Below are 23,945 nucleotides of genomic sequence, written 5' to 3' on the forward strand. Positions count from 1 at the left end.
AACAAGAGGTCACTCTGACCCTGGCCAATGGTAACCTGACCTCTGATCTGGCCAGTCTCCATATCCCAGACTGTTGTCTCCACTTGCTTCAAGGTGTCCACCATTGTTCCTGTATCCAAGAAAGAGAATGTAATTGAACTAAATGACTCTCGCCTCGTAGCATTCACTTCTGTCATCATGAAGTGATTTGAGAGGCTAGTTTAGGACCATATCACCTCCACCTTATCCTACACCCTAGATGACTACAATTCGCAAACCGCCCCAACAGATCCATGGACGATGCAATCGCCATTGCACTGTACACTGCCCTATCCCAACTGGACAAGAGAAGTACCTATGTAACAATGCTGTTCATCGACTACAGCTCAGCCTTGAACATCAACGTAGGGGCAGCAGGTAGCCTAGTGGTTAGAACGTTGGACTAGTAACCGAAAGGTTAAAGCTGACAAGGTCAAAAATATGTTGTTCTGCCCGTGAACAAGGCAGTGAACCCACTGTTCCTAGGCCGTCATTGAAAATAAGAATTTGTTCTTAACTGACTTGCCTAGTTAAAGCTCATCACTGAACCCCTCTCTCTGCAAATGTGTCCTTGACTTCCTGATGGGCCGTCCCCAAGTGGTGTTGGTAGGCAACAACACCTCTGCCATGCCGATCCTCAACAGGGGGGCCCCACAGAAGTGTGTGCTCAGCCCCTTCTTGTACTCTCTGTTCATCCATGACTGCGTATCCACGCATGTCTCCAACTCAATCATTAAGTTCTCTGATGACACAACAGTGTTAGGCCTGATTCCCAACAATGATGAGAAAGCCTACAGGGAGGAGGTGAGAGCCCTGACAGAAGTGGTACAAGGAAAATAACCTCACCCTCAACATCAACAAAATGAAGGAGATTATCGTGGACTACAGTAGACAGCAGAGAGCACATCCACATCGACGAGGCCGCAGTCGAGAGGGTCTAAAGCTGGTAACTGACCTCTGGACCTGGCCAGTGGTAACTGACCTCTGACCTTGGTTAGTGGTAAATGACCACTGACCCTGGTTAGTGATAATGTGAGCCTGTGGACCTCCTTCCTTCTCTCAGACGGATAAAGAGGATCAGGTGAGGAAGATAAAGTCGAGGCACAACGAGGATCTGGTTTCCCTGCTGAGTCACTTCCCTAAGAAGAGGGAGCTGGAGGACTGGATCCACACCAAGTTCAAAGAGATCAACTCCACCAGGGAGAAACTGGCCAAGCTCAAGTGAGTGCTTCTGTCACACACGGCCAGATTAACATCTGCACTCAGTCTGGTTGTGTTGTTGCAATACGGAGCTGCTGAAGTGTGTATGTGACTGTAATGTGCTTGCAGTAAATAGCTTGCGTTGGAGAGCAGAATACGCCACTGAGCCACTGTGCAGAATACGAGAAAATATGTTCAATGTTTTTTTATTTTTTTATTTCACCTTTATTTAACCAGGTAGGCAAGTTGAGAACAAGCTCTCATTTACAATTGCGACCTGGCCAAGATAAAGCAAAGCAGTTCGACACGTACAACGACACAGAGTTACAAAATAATGGGGTGCAAAGAAGCAAAATAAATTAATTAAATAGAGTAGGGAAAGAGGTAGTTGTTTGGGCTAAATTATAGGTGAGCTATGTACAGGTGCAGTAATATGTGAGCTGCTCTGACAGTTGGTGCTTAAAGCTAGTGAGGGAGATTGTTAGTGAGGGAGAAGTGTTTCCAGTTTCAGAGATTTTTGTAGTTCGTTCCAGTCGTTGGCAGCAGAGAACTGGAAGGAGAGGCGGCCAAAGAAAGAATTGGTTTTGGGGGTGACAAGAGAGATATACCTGCTGGAGCGTGTGCTACAGGTGGGAAATGCTATGGTGACCAGCGAGCTGAGATAAGGGGGGACTTTACCAAGCAGGGTCTTGTAGATGACATGGAGCCAGTGGGTTTGGCGACGAGTATGAAGCGAGGGCCAGCCAACGAGAGCGCACAGGTCGCAATGGTGGGTAGTATATGGGGCTTCGGTGACAAAACGGATTGCACTGTGATAGACTGCATCCAATTTGTTGAGTAGGGTATTGGAGGCTATTTTGTAAATGACATCGCCAAAGTCGGATTGGTAGTATGGTCAGTTTTACAAGGGTATGTTTGGCAGCATGAGTGAAGGATGCTTTGTTGCGAAATAGGAAGCCTATTCTAGATTTAACTTTGGATTGGAGATGTTTGATGTGAGTCTGGAAGGAGAGTTTACAGTATAACCAGACACCTAGGTATTTGTAGTTGTCCACGTATTCTAAGTCAGAGCCATCCAGAGTAGTGATGTTGGACAGGCGGGCAGGTGCAGGCAGTGATCGGTTGAAGAGCATGCATTTAGTTTTACTTGTATTTAAGAGCAATTGGAGGCCACGGAAGGAGAGTTGTATGGCATTGAAGCTTGCCTGGAGGGTTGTTAACACAGTGTCCAAAGAAGGGCCAGAAGTATACAGAATGGTGTCGTCTGGAGGGTTGTTAACACAGTGTCCAAAGAAGGGCCAGAGGTGGAAGGACGACCTGGAAGCTACAGGACGACCTGGAAGCTACAGGACGACCTGGAAGCTACAGGACGACCTGGAAGCTACAGGACGACCTGGAAGCTACAGGACGACCTGGAGAAGACCTCCAAGCAGATAGGTACCACAAGTTTAAATATGAGGTTTCATTTATACCTGAGGTACTGTAGCTTTCTTTGATGAAATCGATCTCCTGGGCCAGTGGAATTCAAACTTTTTCAGCGGGGACCACATTTTTTCCACCAGAATGTCTGGGGACCTGATAAGGAAATGTGTTTTAATAAATGATTAGAATGTTACAGTCCTGAAACCATAGGTCTGATACCATGTGATTGTATGAAACCATAGGTCTGATACCATGTGATTGTATGAAACCATAGGTCTGATACCATGTGATTGTATGAAACCATAGGTCTGATACCATGTGATTGTATGAAACCATAGGTCTGATACCATGTGATTGTATGAAACCATAGGTCTGATACCATGTGATTGTATGAAACCATAGGTCTGATACCATGTGATTGTATGAAACCATAGGTCTGATACCATGTGATTGTATGAAACCATAGGTCTGATACCATGTGATTGTATGAAACCATAGGTCTGATACCATGTGATTGTATGAAACCATAGGTCTGATACCATGTGATTGTATGAAACCATAGGTCTGATACCATGTGATTGTTTGAAATTAATTTGAATCATTATATTATTATAATACATGTGTGTAAGTGTTAGACTCATTCGATGATTATATTATAATACTGTGTGTGGTTTTAATCAGAATCAACGTTTGGGAACAATGTGTCTAGTGTTTTGAGAACAGACTATCTGTCTGAGCCAGATCCGGGGAGACCTTGGCTGGGACACTGAGAACTTCCCAGTCCCAGGTCTCTCCCCCTCTTAGGGGAGGGTAGGAAGACACTATTCTCACGTACTCCCCTAGGCTCTATTGGTGGGCGGATTTGATGGTTGGTGTGGAAGTATGTGTGTCGCTATAAATTGAAGGTCTTGTACTGTACACGTCAGAACGTTCCCGTGAATAAACATTTCACTTTGGTAGACTGGGCCTCTGTCTGTTTTCGTTTCTATCAGTATCTTACAAATCCTGATATAACAGACTGAGGGTAACATAATTTAATTGATAAATGAACAGGACAACCTTCAATTCATTACATTTTCATAAATACATTTACTCAAAATAATGTTTTTCAAATGATCTTTCTCAAAAACATGTATTTTCCCATACAATAATCTGCATTCTTAGTTCTTTGTTCCTAAAAAAACAACCCCAACTTTGCATACCACTGCCTGGGCTATGCACTACTGATAACCTGTGAGGTGTTTGTTGCTGGCCGTGCTGATATTTTTTGTAGAGTGTTTTTAGTCTGATCTGTTTTGAATAATGTCTGAGAAACTATTAACCTTATCTGTGTTTGCCCCTCTATGAGTGTGTGCTCAGCCATGTTGGAGGGTGACACGGCCGTGTGCACTCAGAGGGTTTTCCCTGCTGCCCCGTGTGCCAGTGCATCTTCCCAGCGAGCAGGAACTGAAGATGAAGGAGAGGAGGAAGGATGACATGATGGCTCTCAAACCTGTCAGGTCAAAATGGATCAGGGAGTAATTCAGGTGCATTGTGTCATTGGAGATAATGGGCTGCAGTGGTGTAAAATACTCAAGTAAAAATACTTTGAAGTACTACTTAAGTAGTTCTTTAGGGTATCTGTACTTTACTATTTATATTTTTGACGACTTTTACTTTTACTCCACTACATTCCTAAAGAAAATAATGTACTTTTTACTCCTTACATTTTCCATGACACCCAAAAGTACTCGTTACATTTTGAATGCTTAGCAGGACATAAACATTGTCTAATTCACACACTTATCAAGAGAACATCCCTGGTCATCCCTACTGCCTCTGATCTGGTGGACTCACTAAACACAACTGGTTAGTTTGTAAATTATGTCTGAGTGTTGAACTGTGCCCCTGGCTATCCGTAAATTTTAAAAACAAGACAATCGTGGTTTGCTTAATATTTGACATTTTAAATTAATTATACTTTTACTTTTTATACCTAAGTACGTTTAAAACCAAATACTTTTAGACTTTTCATGTAGTATTTTACTGGGTGACTTTCACTTTTACTTGAGTAATTAAAAAAAAAAAAGTAATCTTTACTTTTCCTCAAGATTGAAAATTGGGTACTTTTTCGACCACTATTGTAATAGGTTGCAATTATAGTTTCCTTCCACTAGATGGTAGTGGATGCTCGACTCACAAAGGGGCGACATGCTGCTCAGGCAGCCATTGCACATAACCTGTAAGAGAGGTCCCGCTCTGCTACTAAAAACCATGTGATATGTCATTTTGTATGGCTTGTCGCTGTTTTAGTGGAGCAAAAATAACTGCTGTTGTTGCTGTCTGCTTCAATTGTCCTGCTTCACTGCTCATAGCCCTTTCTCTTAACCCTCTCTCCATATAAGGCATATTCTACTCTCTTCTCAGTTGATCTACATGAGTAGCAAACCCTGGTACTGTTCTCTGGTAACCACCAGGCAGTCTATTGCTGAGCTGCAGGAAAAGGAGCTTCCTGAGCTGAGGAACCGGCTACAGAAGGTGAACCGGAACATGGAGAGGCTGAAAGGGGACGTGGAGGAGCAGGAAACCCTGCTGTCCACACTGATGTCAGAGGAGGACACAGCCAAGACCTGCCTGCGGGACATCTCCTTCATGGACAGATATCAGGTCAGACCACACAATACTGTACACAACATAACACCGCTAGTGTGGTCTTCTTTCTTCATGTGGAGAAGAAGATAGCCCAGCAGGCTGCCAAGGTAATGGACCTGAGCCGAACCATCCAGCAGGTCAACCAGGAGAAACAGGAGACCCAGCACCGACTTTCTCAGTATGATCTGCCTGACTCTAATATTACTTTGATGTTACACAGGGGCATCCTCAGCTAGACCTTTTTACCAACTGTAAAATGTCAGATTGGAGTCTGGTCATTCATGTACATATTACATCTATGATGGCATGCTTAAAACCTCTTAAGCATACACTCATTTTTAATTTTCCTAAAATGACATACCCAAATTGAACTGACTGTAGCTCAGGACATGCATATTCTTGATACAATTTCAAAGGAAACACTTTGAAGTTTGTGGAAATGTGAAATTAATGTAGGAGAATATAACACAATAGATCTGGTAAAAGATAATACAAAGAAAAAAACAACCTTTTCTTGTATTTTATTTGTACCATTATCTTTGAAATGCAAGAGAAATGCCATAATGTATTATTCCAGCCCGGGGCAATTCCGATTTGGGCCACTAGATGGCAGCAGTGTATGTGAATAGTTGTAGACTGATCCAATGCACCATTGTATTGCTGTTCCAAATTTTGTATAAAGACTGCCTGATGTATGTCCCCATCAGGGTGAGAAGTATCTGGTTCTGATGAAGAGGCAGAAGCAAGACAGACAGACAGACAGGCCAGCGTCTGGGACAGGCAGACAGGCCAGTCCTGCCATGGCCCTTGGCCTCAGCCCAGTGGAAAGGGTTGCAGGACTCATCTCTCTCCAGTCCGCAGAGGAAGTCAGACCCGCAGCCTAGCCTGGGAAAGAGGGCAGAGAAGATGACCCTGTGACATGGTGTGGAGGAAGCCCCAGCAGTACTGTCAGAGCCAACAAAACAGGAACACAAGCCGGAGGTGGGTTTCGACTATGATCAGTTTTGACATTTTTGAAATGCTTACTTTCAGTGGCTGCAAAAGTATTCACCCCCCTTGGCATTTTTCCTATTCTGTTGCCTTACAACCTGGAATTAAAATATTTTTTGGGGTGGTTTGTATCACTTGATTTACACAACATGCCTGTAACGTCGTTCTTCGTTTGTGGAAAGAGAATCGGACCGAAATGCAGCGTGGTAGTTACTCATGACTTTAATGAATGAAGAGTGAAACATGAAATAACTATTACATATCCAAAAACAACAAACGGAACGAGAAACCTATTACAGCCTATCTGGTGAACACTACACAGAGACAGGAACAATCACCCACAAAATACACAGCGAAACCAGGCTACCTAAATACGGTTCCCAATCAGAGACAACGAGAATCACCTGACTCTGATTGAGAACCGCCTCAGGCAGCCAAGCCCATACAACACCCCTACTCAGCCGCAATCCCAATAATACAAAAACCCCAATACGAAATACAACAACATAAACCCATGTCACACCCTGGCCTGACCAAATATATAACGAAAACACAAAATACAATGACCAAGGCGTGACAGAACCCCCCCCCCCCTAAGGTGCGGACTCCCGGACGCACCTCAAAACCATAGGGAGGGTCCGGGTGGGCGTCTGTCCATGGTGGCGGTTCCGGCTCGGGACGTGGACCCCACTCCATTAATGTCCTAGTTCCTCCCCTTCGGGTCCTGGGATAATCCACCCTCGCCGCCGACCATGGCCTAATAGTCCTCACCCAGAACCCCAAAGAACTGAGGAGCAGCTCGTGACTGAGGGGCATCTCAGGACTGAGGGACAGCTCGGGACTGAGGGGCAGCTCGGGACTGATGGGCAGTTCGGGACTGAGGGGCAGTTCGGGACTGAGGGGCAGCCCGGGACTGAGGCAGCTCGGGACTGAGGGGAAGCTCGGGGCTGAGGGACAGTTCGGGGCTGAGGGGCAGCTCGGGACTGAGGGGCAGCTCGGGACTGAGGGGCAGCTCGGGACTGAGGGGCAGCTCGGGACTGAGGGGCAGCCCGGAACTGAGGGGCAGCCCGGAACTGAGGGGCAGCCCGAAACTGAGGGGAAGCCCAGTACTGAGAGAAAGCCCAGTACTGAGAGGAAGCCCAGTACTGAGAGGAAGCCCAGTACTGAAATGAAGCTCAGGCAGGTAGTAGGCTCCGGTAGATCCTGGCTGGCTGGCGGAACTGGAAGATTCTGGTTGACTAGCAGATCTGGAAGATTCTGGTTGACTGGCAGATCTGGAAAAGAGACTGGTTGACTAGCAGATCTGGAAGAGACTGGTTGACTGGCAGATCTGGAAGAGACTGGTTGTCTGGCAGATCTAGAAGATCATGGCTGACTGGCGGATCTAGCTGCTCTATGCAGACTGACAGCTCTGGCTGCTTCTTACAGACTGACAGCTCTGGCTGCTTCATGCAGACTGACAGCTCTGGCTGCTTCATGCAGACTGACAGCTCTGACTTCTCCATGCAGGCTGACAGCTCTGACTGCTCCATGCAGGCTGGCAGCACCTTGCAGACTGACAGCTCCTTGCAGACTAGCAGCTCCTTGCAGACTGACAGCTCTGGCTGCTTCATGCAGACTGACAGCTCTGGCTGCTTCATACAGACTGACAGCTCTGACTGCTCCATGCAGGCTGACAGGTCTGACTGCTCCATGCAGGCCGACAGCTCTGACTGCTCCATGCAGGCTGGCAGCACCTTGCAGACTAGCAGCTCCTTGCAGACTGGCAGCTCTGGTTGCTTCATGCAGACTGACAGCTCAGGCTGCTCCGAACAGGCAGGAGGCTCCGGCAGCGCTGTAGAGAAGGAAGGCTCTGATAGCGCTGAACAGGCGGGAGACTCCGACAGCGCAGGAGGGAAGGAAGGCTCTGGCTGTGCTGAACAGGCGGGAGACTCCAACAGCGCAGGAGGGAAGGAAGGCTCTGGCTGTGCTGAACAGGCGAGAGACTCCGACAGCGCAGGAGGGAAGGAAGGCTCTGGCTGTGCTGAACAGGTCGAGGCGCACAGAAGGCCTGGTGCGTGGTGCTGTAACTGGTGCTACAGGATCGAGGACACGCACAGCTTTTCGGGCTTCCTTGCCAACCGTGTTCCCTCGTATCGTCGGCTCCTATCTCCGGCTGCCTCTGCTCTCCTTAGTGCCTCCACCTGTTCCCATGGGAGGCGATCTCTTTCCGGCCAATATCTCCTCCCAAGTGTAACAACCTTTACCATCCAACACGTCTTCCCATGTCCATTTTCCGAATAATTCATCCTCCTTTTGCTGCTCCAGCTGTCGCTGCCTGTTTATACCAGCGCCTCTCCGCTTTAGCCGGCGTGTCTTTTTTTCCGACTCCATTCGCCTATAGCCCTCTTCGCATTGCTCCAGCGAATCCCAGGCGGGCACCTGCACTCTCTCTGGGTCGGCCGCCCACCTGTCGATTTCTTCCCACGTCGTATACTCCATGCCTCTGCTATCCATAACGTCCTCCCTTCGCTGTTCAAGCTGTCGCTGCCTGTTAACACGCTGCTCGGTCCGAGTGTGTTGGGTGATTCTGTAACTTCGTTCTTCGTTTGTGGAAAGAGAATTGGACCGAAATGCAGCGTGGTAGTTACTCATGACTTTAATGAATGAAGAGCGAAACATGAAATAACTATTACATATACAAAAACAACAAACGGAACGAGAAACCTATTACAGCCTATCTGGTGAACACTACACAGAGACAGGAACAATCACTCACAAAATACATAGCGAAACCAGGCTACCTAAATATGGTTCCCAATCAGAGACAACGAGAATCACCTGACTCTGATTGAGAACCGCCTCAGGCAGTCAAGCCCATACAACACCCCTACTCAGCCGCAATCCCAATAATACAAAAACCCCAATACGAAATACAACAACATAAACCCATGTCACACCCTGGCCTGACCAAATATATAACGAAAACACAAAATATAATGACCAAGGCGTGACAATGCCTACCACTTTGAAGATGTAAAATATGTTTTATTGTGAAATAAACAAGAAATAAGGCAAAAAAAACTGAAAACTTGAGCATGCATAACTATTCACCTCCTCAAAGTCAATACTTTTTAGAGCCACCTTTTGCAGCAATTACAGCTGTAAGTCTCTTGGGGTATGTCCCTATAAGCTTGGCACATCTAGCCACTGGGATTTTTTCCCATTCTTCAACGCAAAACTGCTCCAGCTCCTTCAAGTTGGATGGGTTCTGCTGGTGTAGAGCAATCTTTAAGTCATACCGCAGATTCTCAATAGGATTGAGGTCTGGGCTTTGACTAGGCCACTCCAAGACATTTAAGCAATAAGGCCCGAGGAGGTGTGGTATATGGCCAATATACCACGGCTAAGGGTTGTTCTTGTTTTTATTTTATTTATTTCACCTTTATTTAACCAGGTAGGCTAGTTGAGAAAACGTTCTCATTTACAACTGCAACCTGGCCAAGATAAAGCAAAGCAGTGCGACACAAACAACAACACAGAGTTACACATGGAATAAACAAATGGAGAGTCAATAACACAATAGAAAAAAATCTATATACAGTGTGTGCAAATGAGGTAAGATTAGGAAGGTATGGCATTAAATAGGCCGAAGTGGCTAAGTAATTACAATTTAGAAATTAAACACCGGAGTGATAGAAGATGAATGTGCAGGTAGAGATACTGGGGTGCAAAGGAGGGGAAAAAAATGGGGATGAGGTAGTTGGAGAGAGGTTTTGTATCTAGAGACATCATTTAAACCAGGTGAGGTCATCGCGTGTGTGGGAGGTGAAACAAAAGGGCTAGCTAAGGCATATTGAGCAGGGCTGGAGTCTACAGTGAAATAAGACAATAATCACTAACCAAAACAGCAATGGACAAGACATTGACATTAGGGAGAGACATGTGTAGCCGAGTGATTATAGGGACCAGTGGGAAGCTAAGCGAGCTGGAGACACGGCAATTCAGACAGCTAGCAGGCTGTATAGCAGGGGCTAGCAGGCTAGCAGAAGGGCCTTAGGGGGTAGTTCCAGACTCACTGGTGCTTGCTTTGGGACAGAGACGTTAGCCAAGGGGTAGCCACTCGGATAGCAGCTAGCTAGCTGCGATGATGCAGGTGAAAGTTTCAGAGCTTGCAGTAGGAAACCGGAGATGTGGAGAAAAAGGGTCCGGTATGCTCTGGGTTGAATCGTGCTATGCAGACTGGCAGGATTTGACCGGGCTAGGGTGAGCTTATGACTGCTAGCAGTGGCTAACTGACTACTAGCTAGTAGCTAGTTAGCTGGCTAGCTTCTGTTGGAGGTTCTGGTTCTAAAGTACAGAAAATAGCAGATCCATACCACATTGGGTGAGGCGGATTGCAGGAGAGTATTGTTGAAACTGAGGTTATAAATATAAAAAATATGTACGAAGGAGAAAAAAAAGATATATATATATATATATATATATATATATTCACGGGACATGACAGGACAAAGACAAAGACGTCTGAACTGCTACGCCATCTTGGAATGCACGACGCAACGCGTCTATAATAACCTTATTGCTGTGTTTATAATAGCCGTATTACTATTATAAACTGGTTACCAACGTAATTAGAGTAGTGTTTTTTTTGTATGTTTTGTCACACCTGTGGAATACGGTCTGATATACGGCTGTCAGTCAATCAGCATTCATGGCTTGTACCACCCAGTTTATAAAGTAGCCTGTAGAGCAATTCAGAGTAGGTATATGACACTATCTATTCCACAGCACTTATGCCGTGTTAATATGAATTCCACTGCTATTTGATTCCTTGCAGCGTCCAGCAAGATGGAACTGAAGTGTACGCTGGTCAAGGACCAGCAGGACCAGATCCAGAGCCTGAAGAGCAACGTGAACGAGACCCGGGCGGAGAAGCTGCAGATCTCCAACAACATGCAGAAGCAGCAGCAGCCTGGAGGTGCAGTGTGTGGAGTTCACCACTAAGATCCAAGCTCTGCACAGAGAGATCAGGGTCAAACTCCACTCAGCTCAGAGCAGTGACCTGACTGATGAAACTGACTGAAGGCAGGAAGAGGGACAAGGGAAGGCATCACCGTCACAGCTCCCTCTGTCTTTCTCTGTAATATTTAACGGTCCAGCCTTCAATGCTAATTCTGCCGTAGTGCTAATGGAGGACTGCATATGGAGGACTAATGGAGGACTGCATATGGAGGACTAATGGAGGACTGCATATGGAGGACTAATGGAGGACTGCATATGGAGGACTAATGGAGAACTGCATATGGAGGACTAATGGAGGACTGCATATGGAGGACTAATGGAGAACTGCATATGGAGGACTAATGGAGGACTGCATATGGAGGACTAATGGAGGACTGCATATGGAGGACTAATGGAGGACTGCATATGGAGGACTAATGGAGGACTGCATATGGAGGACTAATGGAGGACTGCATATGGAGGACTAATGGAGGACTGCATATGGAGGACTAATGGAGGACTGCATATGGAGGACTAATGGAGGACTGCATATGGAGGACTAATGGAGGACTGCATATGGAGGACTAATGGAGGACTGCATATGGAGGACTAATGGAGGACTGCATATGGAGGACTAATGGAGGACTGCATATGGAGGACTAATGGATGACTGCATATGGAGGACTAATGGAGGACTGCATATGGAGGACTAATGGAGGACTGCATATGGAGGACTAATGGAGGACTGCATATGGAGGACTAATGGAGGACTGCATATGGAGGACTAATGGAGGACTGCATATGGAGGACTAATGGAGGACTGCATATGGAGGACTAATGGAGGACTGCATATGGAGGACTAATGGAGGACTGCATATGGAGGACTAATGGAGGACTGCATATGGAGGACTAATGGAGAACTGCATATGGAGGACTAATGGAGGACTGCATATGGAGGACTAATGGAGAACTGCATATGGAGGACTAATGGAGGACTGCATATGGAGGACTAATGGAGAACGGCATATGGAGGACTAATGGAGGACTGCATATGGAGGACTAATGGAGGACTGCATATGGAGGACTAATGGAGGACTGCATATGGAGGACTAATGGAGAACTGCATATGGAGGACTAATGGAGGACTGCATATGGGGGACTAATGGAGGACTGCATATGGAGGACTAATGGAGGACTGCATATGGAGGACTAATGGAGAACTGCATTTATTCGATTGCCTACCTACCATGTCTCAATCACGTCAATGTTATTATTCTTTATATTTTAATGCATCACTTCTAACCACCTTTTCATTCCCTCCGTTCCAGATAAATAGCATCGAAGAACGAATGAAAAGCAAGACAGGTTTTGAAAGGGAGCTTATCAGATCCACAGAAGAGGGCAAGGATGACTACAGAGGTAAATATTGGTTTTGTTTGTTTCTCATCCTCATAAGCATTATCTTAATGTCTTTTGACACACGTTTGTCATGTGCTGTTTCTATTCAAGCAAAAAAGAAGGAGAGCTCCAACATGGCATTTCCTGTCTAAAGTTCTGCTCATCTGGCAACACTTGGTTTCAACACTTAATCTGATAAAGGAAATGGAAGGAACTGTACTTGCTGGTCTTACCAATAGTTTAGACATCAATGCCTGGATGTGACACTCTCACCTAAACTCACTATTCATTCTTGTGGGTGAATCATCCTACCACAACATTTCCAGTGTTTGACATATCTGATTCTCTGCCTTCCCCTTCAAGATAATAATTGAATTTACAAGTTTACTTTATTTCAATAACTTTTCTATTTCACAACTACTGCATACATTTGGTTTGTGAAATTGCAACAATACCTAGCAACAGGTGATTAGGCTACAAACATACAGTTCTTTCAGAAAGTATTCCTACACCTTGATTTATTCCACAATTTGTTGTTTTACAGTTTGAATTCAAAATGGATTAAATATATTTTGTTCTCACCCATCAACACATAATACCCCATTATGGCAAAGTGAAAACATGTTTGTAGAATTATTTTTTATTAAAAATGCACACCTGCATTCTGAAATATTTGCATATTATTATTTAGAAAATACTTCAAGCTCTCCCATGTTGATTGTTGACCATTGCGATACAACCATTTTCACGTCTTGCCATAGATTTTCAAGTAGATTTAAATCAAAACTGTAACTAGGCCACTCAGGAACATTCAATGTCTTTGGTAAGCAACTCCAGTGTATATTTGGCCTTGTGTTTTAGGTTATTGTCCTGCTGAAAGACGAATTAGTCAAATCAAATCCAATTTTATTTGTCACATACACATGGTTAGCAGATGTTAATGCGAGTGTAGCAAAATGCTTGTGCTTCTAGTTCCAACAATACAGTAATAACCAACGAGTAATCTAACCTAACAATTCACAACAACTACCTTATACACACAAGTGTAAAGGGAAGAAGAATATGTACAGTACATAAAGATATATGAATGAGTGATGGTACAGAACGGCATAGGCAAGATGCAGTAGATGATATAGAGTACAGTATATACGTGAGAAGAGTAATGTAGGGTATGTAAACATTATATAAAGTGGCATTGTTTAAAGTGTCCAGTGATACATTTCTTACATCAATTTTTCAAATATTAAAGTGGTTGGAGTTGAGTCAGTATGTTGGCAGCAGCCACTCAATGTTAGTGGTGGCTGTTTAACAGTCTGATGGCCTTGAGATAGAAGCTGTTTTTCAGTCTCTCGGTCCCTGCTTTGATGCTCCTGTTCTGACCTCGCCTTCTGGATGGTAGCGTGTTGAACAGGCAGTGGCTCGGGTGGTTGTTGTCCTTGATGATCTTTATGGCCTTCCTGTGACATCGGGTGCTGTAGGTGTCCTGGAGGGCAGGTAGTTTGCCCCCGGTGATGCGTTGTGCAAGTGTCTGTTTGAAAGCAGACTTATAGCTGTTTGCTTATAGTTGTATTCCATATATTTGTATCCTAAAAAACTCCCTAGTCCTTGCCGATGACAAGTAGGCTTTGGCAGTATACCGTATATACCATACACCGGGATATTTGGAAATAGCCACCGGATGGTTTTTCAATAGATTTTAATATTTGTAGCTATTTATTAAATAAATACCTGCAGTCAACTTTTGCAATGCGTTAGAATATAAAGCAGATTGCGTTCTTCATTTCAGCCTTCAGCCTCCATGGAAATTTGATATTACTTATGTTAATTTTCTTAGCATTCTGATCATGTTCTTTGGCACCCCCTTGTGTACTAAGCCAGTAATACCGTAAATCCCAGGGTGAGAGAAGGACAGTATGAAAATCTGGATACCACCCAAAGCTAATTGTATTTATTTTAATGTTAATGTTTTACCTTTATTTAACTAGGCAAATCAGTTAAGAACAAATTCTTATTTTCTATGATGGCCTAAGAACAGTGGGTTAACTGCCTTGTTCAGGGGCAGAACGACAGATTTTTACATTGTCAGCTCAGGTATTTGATCGTGCAACCTTTCGGTTACTAGTCCAACGCTCTAACCACTAGACTACCTGCTGCCACAATGACAAGCTAATGGCAAGCATACCCATAACAAGATGCAGCCATCACCATGCTTGAACATATTAAGAGCAGTACTCAGTGATGTGTTGTGTTGGATTTGCCCCAAACATAACGGTTTGTATTCAGGACAAAAAGTACATTTCTTAGCCATTTTTTAATGCAGTTTTACTGAAGCGTCTTGTTGCAAACAGGATACATGTTTTGGAATATTTTTATTCTGTACAGGCTTCCTTATTTTCACTCTGTCATTTAGGTTAGTATTGTGGAGTAATTACAATGTTATTGATCCATCCTCAGTTTTCTACTATCACAACCATTAAACTCTGTAACTGTTTTAAAATCACCATTGGCCTCATGGTGAAATCCCTGAGCATTTTCCTTCCTCTACAGCAGTGGTCCCCAAACTCTTTATAATCCCGTACCCATTCAAACATTCAACCTCCAGCTGCGTACCCCCTCTAGCACCAGGGTCAGCACACTCTCAAATGTTGTTTTTTTGCTATCATTGTAAGCCTGCCACACACACACTATATGATACATTTATTAAACATAAGAATGAGTGTGAGTTTTTGCCACAACCCGACTCATGGGAAGTGATAAAGAGCTCCTATAGGACCAGGACACAAATAATAATATAATAATAATCAATAATTTTGCTCTTTACTTTACCATCTTACATATTAAACTTTACTTGTTCATCGATTGTGAATTGTGAATAACTCACCACAGGTTAATGAGAAGGGGTGTGCTTGAAAGGATGCACATAACTCTGTAAAGTTGGGTTGTATTGGAGAGAGTCTCCGTCTTAAATCATTTTCCACACACAGTCTGTGCCTGTATTTAGTTTTCATGCTTGTGAGGGCCGAGAATCCACTCTCACATTGGTACGTGGTTGCAAAGGGCATACGTGTCTTAACAGCGCAATTTGCCAAAGCAGGATACTCTGAGCGCAGCCCAATTCAGAAATCTGGCAGTGGCTTCTGATTAAATTCAATTTTCACAGAACCGCTTGTTGCAATTTCGATGAGGCTCTCTTGTTCAGAAATTGATAAGTGGACTGGAGGCAGAGCATGAAAGGGATAACAAATCCAGTTGTTTGTGTCATCCGTTTCAGGAAAGTACCTGCGTAATTGCGCACCCAACTCACTCAGGTGCTTCGCTATATCACATTTGACGTTGTCCGTAAGCTTGAGTTCATTTGCACACACAAATCATACAATGATGGAAAGACCTGTGTGCTGTCCTTGTTAATGCAGACAGAGAAGAGCTCCAACTTCTTAATCATAGACTCAATGTTGTCCCGCACATTGAATATAGTTGCGGAGAGTCCCTGTAATCCTAGATTCAGATCATTCAGGCGAGAAAAAAACTTCACTCAGATAGGCCTGTTGTGTAAGAAACTAGTCTTCATGCAAGCAGTCAGACAAGTGAAAATTATGGTCAGTGAAGAAAACTTTAAGCTCGTCTCTCAATTTTTAAAAATGTGTCAATAATTTGCTCCTTGAAAACCAGCACACTTCTGTATGGTGTAAAAGTGTTACAAGTGGCGTTGGGAGCAACTGCTTGCACGTGCGTTCCCACTCCACTATGTCTCCCTGTTATGGATATTGAAACATCAGTACAGATACCAACATATCTTGACCACCAAAGTCCATTTTATGTCACAAAGCTGTCCAGTACTTTAAAAAGATCTTCTCCTGTTGTCCTGGTTTCCAGTGGTTTGCAGAACAGGATGTCTTCCTTAATTGACCACCCATAAACGTAACGGACATATACCATGAGCTGTGTTAGGCGCGCCACTTCTGTTGACTCATCCAGCTGTAACGCATAGAATTTACTGGCTTGTATGCGAAGCAATAATAGTTTCAAAACTTCTCCTGCCATGTCACTGATGCGTTGTGAAAGTGTTGTTTGATGAAGGCATTGTCTGTATTGTTTTTTGGGGCATTTTCCCCCAGCATTGTCCCAGCCATGTCGGCGGCAGCAGGAAGATTTAAGTCCTCCACAATAGTGTGGGGCTTGCCTGTCCTAGCCACTCGGTAGCTCACCTTATAAGACGCTTCTAGCCCCTTCTTATTAAACATATCTGTTGTTGTTAAATCAAATCAAATGTATTTATAAAGCCCTTCGTACATCCGCTGATATCTCAAAGTGCTGTACAGAAACCCAGCCTAAAATCCTAAACAGCAAGCAATGCAGGTGTTGAAGCACGTTGGCTAGGAAAAACTCCCTAGACAGGTCAAAACCTAGGAAGAAACCTAGAGAGGAGCAGGCTATGAGGGGTGGCCAGTCCTCTTCTGGCTGTGCCGGGTGGAGATTATAACAGAACATGGCCAAGAAATTCAAATGTTCATAAATGACCAGCATGGTCAAATCATAGTTCTGGGACAGGTAGCACATCCGGTGAACAGGTCAGGATTCCATAGCCGCAGGCAGAACAGTTGAAACTGGAGCAGCAGCAAGGCCAGATGGACTGGGGACAGCAAGGAGTCACCATTCCAGGTAGTCCTGAGGCATGGTCCTAGGGCTCAGGTCCTCCGAGAGAGAGAAAGAAAGAGAGAAAGAGAGAATTAGAGAGAGCATACTTAAATTCACACAGGACACCGGATAAGACAGGAGAACTCCAGATATAACAAACTGACCCTAGCCCCCCGACACATAAACTACTGCAGCATAAATACTGGAAGCTGAGACAGGAGGGGTCAGGAGACACTGTGGCCCCATCCGATGATACCCCCGGACAGGGCCAAACAGGAAGGATATAACCGCACCCACTTTGCCAAAGCACAGCCCCCACACCACTAGAGGAATATCTTCAACCACACTTATCCTGAGACAAGTCCGAGTATAGCCCACAAAGATCTCCGCCACGGCACAACCCAAGGGGGAGAGCGAACCCAGACAGGAAGATCCCATCAGTGACTCAACCCACTCAAGTGACGCACCCCTCCTAGGGACGGCATGAAAGAGTCCTAGTAAGCCAGTGACTCAGCCCCTGTAATAAGGTTAGAGGCAGAGAATCACACTGGAAAGAGGGGTACCGGCCAGGCAGAGACAGCAAGGGCGGTTCGTTGCTCCAGAGCCTTTCCGTTCACCTTCCCACTCCTGGGCCAGACTACACTCAATCATATGACCCACTGAAGAGATGAGTCTTCAGTAATGACTTAAAGGTTGAGACCGAGATTACGTCTCTCACATGGGTAGGCAGACCATTCCATAAAAATGGAGCTCTATAGGAGAAAGCCCTGCCTTCAGCTGTTTGCTTAGAAATTATAGGGACAATTAGGAGGCCTGCGTCTTGTGACCATAGCGTACGTATAGGTATGTACGGCAGGACCAAATCAGAGAGTTAGGTAGGAGCAAGCCCATGTAATGCTTTGTAGGTTAGCAGTATAACCTTGAAATCAGCGCTTGCCTTGACATGAAGCCAGTGTAGGGAGGCTAGCACTGGAGTAATATGATCACATTTTTTGGTTCTTATACATGTCTTACATGCCTTACTAACTTTGTGGTTGAATCTGTGCTTGAAATTCACAACTCAATTGAGGGACCTTACAAATAATTGTATGTGTGGGGTAGAGAGATTGGGTAGTTATTCAAAAATAATGTTAATTACTATTATTGAAAGTGGAATGAGTGCATGCAACTTAATATGGAATTTGTTATGTACAGTTTTACTCTTGAACTTATTTAGGCTTGAAATAAAAAAGGAGTAGAATACTTTTTCTCCAAACAAAATTCCACTTTCACATTATGGGGTATTGTGTGCAGATCAGTGACACAAAATCTCAATATAATAAAGTTTAAATTCAGGCTGTAACAAAACACAATGTGGAAAAAGTCAAGCTGCTTTCTGACTGTATGTACAATGACAGTTTTTTGCTCTAATGCCCTGTGGAGGTCAGACATTGACTAGCATACAGTATATAAAGGCAGGTCTTGGAAGACAGTGACAGCTGAACTCTCTCACAATGAGATAACATCTGTGTTGGCTCAGCAGATTCAGATTAAATGTTTAATAGTCACATGTACATAGGTCCACAGTCCGGAACCTAGAGAGAGACAATCTGTTTCCTGCTGACTAGAGAGACGACCTGCTGACTAGAGAAAGACGACCTGCTTCCTGCTGACTAGAGAAAGACGACCTGTTTCCTGCTGACTAGAGAAAGACGACCTGCTTTCTGCTGACGAGAGAGAGACGACCTGCTTCCTGCTGACTAGAGAAAGACAACCTGCTTCCTGCTGACTAGAGAAAGACGGCCTGCTTTCTGCTGACGAGAGAGAGATGACCTGCTTCCTGCTGACTAGAGAGAGACGACCTGCTTCCTGCTGACTAGAGAGAGACAACCTGTTTCCTGCTGACTAGAGAGAGACAACCTGCTTCCTGCTGACTAGAGAAAGACAACCTGCTTCCTGCTGACTTGAGAGAGACGACCTGCTTCCTGCTGACAAGAGAGAGACGACCTGCTTCCTTCTGACTAGAGAGAGACGATCTGTTTCTGTAATTTCCTAACAAGCTCATTCGTATGTTTTTTAAACGATAAATCATTGTCAATCCAAAAACCAAGGTATTTGTATGCAAGGACTCGTTCGATTATGCAGTGAACAAAAATATAAACAAAACATCTAAAGTGTTGGTCCCATGTTTCATGAGCTGAAATAAAATATCCCAGAAATGTTTCATACTCACAAAAAGCTTATATCTCTCAAATGTTGTTAACAAATTTGTTTACATCCCTGTTCATGAGCATTTCTCCTTCGCCAAAATAATCCATCCACCTGAGCGGTGTGGCATTTCAAGAAGCTGATTAAACAGCATGATCATTACACAGGTGCACCTTGTGATGGGGACGATAAAATGTCTCTCTAAAATGTGCAGTTTTGTCACACAACGCCACAGATCTCAGTCTCAGGTTTTGAGGAAGAGTGCAATTGTCAAGCTGACTGCATGAATGTCCACCAGAGATGTTGTCAGAGAATTGAATGTTCATTTCTCTATCATTTCTCAATGTCGTCCACATCCATCTTCTTCCCCAATGGGATCAGTTGAGACTAGCCACCCGTGCAAACTGTGGGTTGGCACAACCAAAGAATTTCTTCACATCAACTGTCAGAAACCGTCTCAGGGAAGCTCATCTGCGTGCTCGTCATCCATCCTCATAAGGGTCTTGACCTGACTGCAGTACGGCGTCATAACCAACTTCAGTGGGCAAATGCTCACCTTCGATGGCCACTGGCACGCTGGAGACGTGTGCTCTTCACGGAATACACAGAGATACCGTTACAAGATCCTGAGGCCCATTGTCGGGCCATCCATCCACCGTCATCACATCATATTTCAGCATGATAATGCACGGCTGCATGTTGCAAGGATATGTACACAATTCTTGGAAGCCCATTAAGTATGTTTGGGATGCTCTGGTTTGACGTTTACGACAGCGTGTTCCAGTTCCCGCCAATATCCAACAACTTTGCAGAGGCATTGAAGAGTGAGACAACATTCCACAGGCAACAATCAACAGCCTGATCAACTCTAAGCGAAGAATATTTTATTTTTTTTATTTTATTTGACCATTATTTAACCAGGTAGGCAAGTTGAGAACAAGTTCTCATTTACAATTGCGACCTGGCCAAGATAAAGCAAAGCAGTTCGACAGATACAACGACACAGAGTTACACATGGAGTAAAACAAACATACAGTCAATAATACAGTATAAACAAGTCTATATACAATGTGAGCAAATTAGGTGAGAAGGGAGGTAAAGGCAAAAAAGGCCATGGTGGCAAGGTAATTACAATATAGCAAGTAAAACACTGGAATGGTAGTTTTGCAATGGAAGAATGTGCAAAGTAGAAATAAAAATAATGGGGTGCAAAGGAGCAAAATAAATAAATTAATTAAATACAGTTGGGAAAGAGGTAGTTGGGCTAAATTATAGGTGGGCTATGTACAGGTGCAGTAATCTGTAAGATGCTCTGACAGTTGGTGCTTAAAGCTAGTGAGGGAGATAAGTGTTTCCAGTTTCAGAGATTTTTGTAGTTCGTTCCAGTCATTGGCAGCAGAGAACTGGAAGGAGAGGCGGCCAAAGAAAGAATTGGTTTTGGGGGTGACTAGAGAGATATACCTGCTGGAGCGTGTGCTACAGGTGGGAGATGCTATGGTGACCAGCGAGCTGAGATAAGGGGGGACTTTACCTAGCAGGGTCTTGTAGATGACATGGAGCCAGTGGGTTTGGCGACGAGTATGAAGCGAGGGCCAGCCAACGAGAGCGTACAGGTCGCAATGGTGGGTAGTATATGGGGCTTTGGTGACAAAACGGATTGCACTGTGATAGACTGCATCCAATTTGTTGAGTAGGGTATTGGAGGCTATTTTGTAAATGACATCGCCAAAGTCGAGGATTGGTAGGATGGTCAGTTTTACAAGGGTATGTTTGGCAGCATGAGTGAAGGATGCTTTGTTGCGAAATAGGAAGCCAATTCTAGATTTAATTTTGGATTGGAGATGTTTGATATGGGTCTGGAAGGAGAGTTTACAGTCTAACCAGACACCTAAGTATTTGTAGTTGTCCACGTATTCTAGGTCAGAGCCGTCCAGAGTAGTGATGTTGGACAGGTGGGTAGGTGCAGGTAGCGATCGGTTGAAGAGCATGCATTTAGTTTTACTTGTATTTAAGAGCAATTGGAGGCCACGGAAGGAGAGTTGTATGGCATTGAAGCTTGCCTGGAGGGTTGTTAACACAGTGTTCAAAGAAGGGCCGGAAGTATACAGAATGGTGTCGTCTGCGTAGAGGTGGATCAGGGACTCACCAGCAGCAAGAGCGACCTCATTGATGTATACAGAGAAGAGAGTCGGTCCAAGAATTGAACCCTGTGGCACCCCCATAGAGACTGCCAGAGGTCCGGACAGCAGACCCTCCGATTTGACACACTGAACTCTATCAGAGAAGTAGTTGGTGAACCAGGCGATGCAATCATTTGAGAAACCAAGGCTGTCGAGTCTGCCGATGAGGATGTGGTGGTTGACAGAGTCGAAAGCCTTGGCCAGATCAATGAATACGGCTGCACAGTAATGTTTCTTATCGATGGCGGTTAAGATATCGTTTAGGACCTTGAGCGTGGCTGAGGTGCACCCATGACCAGCTCTGAAACCAGATTGCATAGCAGAGAAGGTATGGTGAGATTCGAAATGGTCGGTAATCTGTTTGTTGACTTGGCTTTCGAAGACCTTAGAAAGGCATGGTAGGATAGATATAGGTCTGTAGCAGTTTGGGTCAAGAGTGTCCCCCCCTTTGAAGAGGGGGATGACCGCAGCTGCTTTCCAATCTTTGGGAATCTCAGACGACACGAAAGAGAGGTTGAACAGGCTAGTAATAGGGGTGGCAACAATTTTGGCAGATAATTTGCGAAAGAAAGGGTCAAGATTGTCTAGCCCGGCTGATTTGTAGGGGTCCAGATTTTTCAGAACATCAGCTAAATGGATTTGGGAGAAGGAGAAATGGGGAAGGCTTGGGCGAGTTGCTGTTGGGGGTGCAGTGCTGTTGACCGGGGTAGGAGTAGCCAGGTGGAAAGCATGGCCAGCCATAGAAAAATGCTTATTGAAATTCTCAATTATGGTGGATTTATCAGTGGTGACAGTGTTTCCTATCTTCAGTGCAGTGGGCAGCTGGGAGGAGGTGTTCTTATTCTCCATGGACGTTACAGTGTCCCAGAACTTTTTGAGTTAGTGTTGCAGGAAGCAAATTTCTGCTTGAAAAAGCTAACCTTGGCTTTTCTAACTGCCTGTGTATAACGGTTTCTAGCTTCCCAGAACAGCTGCATATCACGGGGGCTGTTCGATGCTAATGCAGAACGCCATAGGATGTTTTTGTGTTGGTTAAGGGCAGTCAGGTCTGGGGAGAACCAAGGGCTATATCTGTTCCTGGTTCTAAATTTCTTGAATGGGGCATGTTTATTTAAGATGGTTAGGAAGGCATTTTTAAAAAATATCCAGGCATCCTCTACTGACGGGATGAGAACAATATCCTTCCAGGATACCCCGGCCAGGTCGATTAGAAAGGCCTGCTCGCTGAAGTGTTTCAGGGAGCGTTTTACAGTGATGAGTGGAGGTCGTTTGACCGCTGACCCATTACGGATGCAGGCAATGAGGCAGTGATCGCTGAGATCTTGGTTGAAGACAGCAGAGGTGTATTTAAAGGGGAAGTTGGTTAGGATGATATCTATGAGGGTGCCCGTGTTTAAGGCTTTGGGGGGGTACCTGGTCGGTTCATTGATAATTTGAGTGAGATTGAGGGCATCAAGTTTATATTGTAGGATGGCTGGGGTGTTAAGCATGTTCCAGTTTAGGTCGCCTAGCAGCACGAGCTCTGAAGATAGATGGGGGGCAATCAGTTCACATATGGTGTCCAGAGCACAGCTGGGGGCAGAGGGTGGTCTATAGCAGGCGGCAACGGTGAGAGACTTGTTTTTAGAGAGGTGGATTTTTAAAAGTAGAAGTTCAAATTGTTTGGGTACAGACCTGGATAGTAGGACAGAACTCTGCAGGCTATCTTTGCAGTAGATTGCAACACCGCCCCCTTTGGCAGTTCTATCTTGTCTGAAAATGTTGTAATTTGGAATTAAAATGTCAGAATTTGTGTTGCGCTGCATATCTGTGACCAATACAGATATGCATCTGTTGGTCACAGATACCTTTTATTAACAAAGTATGGGTGTGGATCATAAAACCAGTAAGAATCTGGTGTGATCACCATGTGAAATCCATAGATTAGGGCCTAATGAATTTATTTAAATTGACTGATTTCCTTACAATAACTTATTGAAATCTTTGAAATTGTTGCATGTTGCGTTCATTTATTTGTTCTTTGTATAACCATCCGATGTGTGAAGATGTAATCCATCTCAGACACTCTTACGAGAACTAGAAAACAACATGTTTTGCACGTATTAACTCTCGTAGTTTTGAAGGGGGTATGATTATCTACAATTTACAAAAAACCTAAAGCTAAATCAGGTTCAGGTATAGCTGAGATACAATCAAAGTCACTAAAATAAAGATAATGTAAAAAAGCTTGTTCACTAAAGTTTTTCTTAGTTCCTCCTAGAGATGACATAAGGCTGAGATCTATGCATTTTCACGTCTCTG

At 44.5% G+C, this 23,945-nt stretch overlaps 1 long non-coding RNA gene across 1 annotated transcript; it reads left to right on the forward strand.

The window, feature by feature from the left end:
- The first annotated feature begins 5,985 nt into the window (after positions 1 to 5,985).
- LOC127906249 (uncharacterized) lies at positions 5,986 to 13,250 on the forward strand. Its single transcript, XR_008060669.1, has 3 exons — positions 5,986 to 6,252; positions 12,573 to 12,663; positions 12,754 to 13,250. It is a non-coding gene; the product is annotated as an uncharacterized LOC127906249 (long non-coding RNA).
- The last annotated feature ends 10,695 nt before the right edge of the window (positions 13,251 to 23,945 follow it).

Source organism: Oncorhynchus keta, chromosome 11, assembly GCF_023373465.1.
Source record: "Oncorhynchus keta strain PuntledgeMale-10-30-2019 chromosome 11, Oket_V2, whole genome shotgun sequence".
In the NCBI taxonomy this organism is placed as follows: domain Eukaryota; kingdom Metazoa; phylum Chordata; class Actinopteri; order Salmoniformes; family Salmonidae; genus Oncorhynchus; species Oncorhynchus keta.